The 3,576-nt window shown below is 42.5% G+C and overlaps 1 protein-coding gene across 1 annotated transcript in view; it reads left to right on the forward strand.

The window, feature by feature from the left end:
* Positions 1-3,312, forward strand: part of MACROD2 (MACRO domain containing 2) — a 1,283,682-nt gene extending 1,280,370 nt beyond the window's left edge. Inside the window, exon 15 of the mRNA XM_015560286.1 lies at positions 1,533-3,312. The gene's annotated coding sequence lies outside the window, so the exon portion shown is untranslated. The remainder of the gene's footprint in view (positions 1-1,532) is intronic.
* Positions 3,313-3,576: the final 264 nt, after the last annotated feature.

Here is a 3,576-nt window from a genome sequence, read left to right on the forward strand (position 1 = left end):
GAGTGGGGTTAATGATTGGAAAGGGAGCTTTCTGGGATGATGGCTATGCTTTACATCTTGATAGTGGTGTAAATTAAATTTACGCATTTTTTCAAAACAGACTGAAGTAGCTTTAAGACCTGTGCATTTCCCTCTATGTGGATTTATATCTTGTTTTTAAAAATATAAAGTCTATAGGCTCTTGTAAGGCATGGTATTTTCTTTTCTTTTTTTTAAAAAAAAATATATTTTATTGAGTTTTTACAGAGAGGAAAGGAGAGAGATAGAGAGTTAGAAACATCGATGAGAGAGAAACATCGACCAGCTGCCTCCTGCACACTCCCCACTGGGGATGTGCCCGCAACCAAGGTACATGCCCTTGACCGGAATCGAACCTGGGACCTCTCAGTCTGCAGGCCGATGCTCTATCCACTGAGCCAAACCGGTTTCGGCCATGGTATTTTCTTAGAGTCCTCTCAGGTGGGGAACACAGCAGAGACTTAAGATCTCAAAATGTGGACTTACCATCAACAACTTTTGCAAATCAACATTATATAAATTGTAAATAATTTGTGATTATTATGATTTCTCTGTTGAGCTCTGGATACTAGAATGTATGAATGGTCCCAAAAAGGGAGGGCACATCCAGTCAAGGTGAGGTTTTTAAAAGAATACTTTGAAGAGTTGGGTTAATCATCCCCATCAGCCGAAGCAAGTTGTCAGTGCGGCATACATTTATTAAGCAGTGATTAAGATGCTTTTTTAAAATACCATGTGCCAACAATTACAGCTTAGATAGCCAAAGTCCTCTGATAGTCAAATAAAATATCCCTAGGCCTGCTTGAGGGGTGAGAAACATTTACATGGCTGTATAGTGGTTCTACTTATCTAGAGTTTTGCTTTTCATGGTTTCAGTTATTTGCTGTTGATTGCAGTCTGAAAATATTAAATGGAAATTCCAGATATTTTGAGGAAGAGAGACCACATCCCTGTAATTTAATTAAAGTATATTGTTATAATTATTCTATTTCAATATTAGTAATTCTGGTTATTCTCTTACTATGTCTAGTTCTTAAATTAAATGTCATCATCGGTATGCATGTATAGAGAAAAACAGAATATATAGGGTTGGGTATTATCTGGGGTTTCAGGCATCCACTGGGAGTCTTTGAACGTGTCCCTCTACTTAGATAAGGGGCAACAATTATATTAAAATGATATTCCTGCCATTGTCGGGTGGCTCAGTTGGTTGCCGCATCCTCCCATGCATCAAAAGGCTGCAGGTTCAATTCCTGGTCAGGGCACACACCTGGGTTGCAGTTCAATTCCCATTCGAGATGAGTATGGGAAGCAACTGGTCAATATTTCTCTCTCACATCAATGTTTCTTCTGCTTCCTCTCCCCCCTCCCCTTCCCTTTTTCTTTCTAAAATCAATAAAAACACATATCCTCAGTTGAGGATTTTTTTTAAAAAAAAGATATTCCTTGCTAAGCTTATAAAGATGGTTTGTTTATCTTTAATCTAAGAGCTGGTTTCTCCTTGTCTTTGGCAGGGGCACAGGATGAAGCAAAGGAACAAAGAAATGGAAGTCGGGGCCAGTCCTCAGCATTCCAGCCTCTGCTGGCCCTGGGGGGAGAGCGGGAGCCAGCAGGGGTGCTGCGGAGGAGGGTGGGGGTGGGGGAGGCAAGTCCCACGCAAGGATGGGGAATCCTTTGCTCTAATTTCTCAGCTGCATTTTGTTCTTTTGACTTGCAGAAAAAGGAAAAAAAAGAACCTTTCTTTAACTTGGTGGGGCGACCCACATTCACACATCTTTCAGGCTCTGTTCCTGCAATTTGTCTTTTTTCTCACAATTGCGCCCCAGCGTCATGGTTTAGCACTCACGTGTGTATCCTGGCCCTGTCTGCTTTCTTGGTTATTTCACAAAGCTGGTTGGACAGTAGTTTCTTCAAAGAAAGGAGGAAGACCATGGTTTTGATAAGCTGCAGGCTAAATTTCAGGAATCGCCAAGCCCAATATCAGTATAATCCACAGGCAAAGGAGACAGGAGAGGAAATGGGCCAAACCCTCAGAAATCACTTGGGAAAAGGTCAGGATGGTGACTTGAAAATGATACCTCTTCAGGGATTCCCACAGCACAGGTTACAGCTTTGTTTAACATGTGGTTAGAGAGGAATACGCCAGCAGGGTTTCATCCAGAGCCGAGCACAGAGATGTACAGGAGGGCAGGTCCTGACAGCTTTCATGCCTCTCCTTCCATGGGTAGGACAGCAGGATTGTGCTTATTTGACACTGACATTTAGCAGAGCTTTCTCGGTTTGTGAGGTCTTTACCGAGTGCGTCAGAGTGGAGCCCCCCAGTGGGCTGTGAGTCAGTGTGACACCATCCTGAGGGATGGCACTTTTCTATGTGTTTTAGTTAAGAGGGGGGGCTGCTGCATTTAGGATCCAAACATATGCCTGTGATGTTAAAAGCTCCACTTGGAATCTCTCTTTATATACATGCTTTTCATAAAAATAAAACATGTTATCTTTACCCAAGGTTTGATGGCCTGCAGAGCAGATTCTCACTTGAAATTAAAGGCAGCGAGAGGTCTCGCTTGCAATTATGGCTTCCAGTTCCCTTTAAACAGTGTGGCTTGCCCACGCCAAGTCCAAGACTAATGTGATAGCTGGCCCCCTCTCTCGGCAGATTATGACCATTAAAGGGGGGAGCAGCTGTAGTTAAGATCCAAGAGGCCAGAAGTACAGTCGGCACAGGGGTGAAGGACCCAGGAAAAGGTCAGACGTCACAAATGTCTGTCCAAGAGCCAACAAGAACAAGGGCCCTCGTGGGGAGAGATGACTGCTTCCCACAGCCTCCTTGGGTCCCAAGATCACCCCCTTCCACTCCCCCGCTGTGGAAACTGTTATCATTTCTTGCATAGCTTCTTAAATCCAGCTTTCTTATAAGAGCTTTAGAATTGTAAGTTATTTGTATACATTTTTCTTAGTAGAGCGATAAAAGTAATGGATCAAATCGAGTATTTCTAAAATAAAAGGATGTTTTGCTTTTTAAATATTCCAAGAAATTCTTGTTTTGCCCTTTCCTCTATGGAAATTCAACTCCTTATCTTCCTGTGAAAGCTGTGTTGGCCTCTCTGAATTTGCTGCCCTTATGCATAGTTTACTTGGTATACTGAAATCAAGTGTGAGTTACAGTTCTGCATATGTAATATGATTTTTAACACTCCATATTTTAAAAACAATCTCATCAACCTAGCAGCAATGCTTCTTTTAAGTCAGTGGTTCTCAACCATCTGGCCCTTTAAATACAGTTCCTCATGTTGTGAACCAACCATAAAATTATTTTCGTTGCTACTTCATAACTGTAATGTTGTTACTGTTATGAATCGTAATGTAAATATCTGATATGCAGGATTTTCTTAGGCGACCCCTGTGAAAGGGTCGTTCGACTGCCAAAGGGGTCGTGACCCACAGGTTGAGAACCGCTGTTTTAAGTGACCTCATGATTTTGGAACTTGGCCATGTCTCCCGCCATTTATTCTTACAGCCTTCCACTGCCATTAGACATCACTTTCGGGGGGGGGGGGGGGG

This window comes from Myotis davidii, unplaced genomic scaffold (genome assembly GCF_000327345.1).
Source record: "Myotis davidii unplaced genomic scaffold, ASM32734v1 scaffold32, whole genome shotgun sequence".
Classification (NCBI taxonomy): Eukaryota; Metazoa; Chordata; class Mammalia; order Chiroptera; family Vespertilionidae; genus Myotis; species Myotis davidii.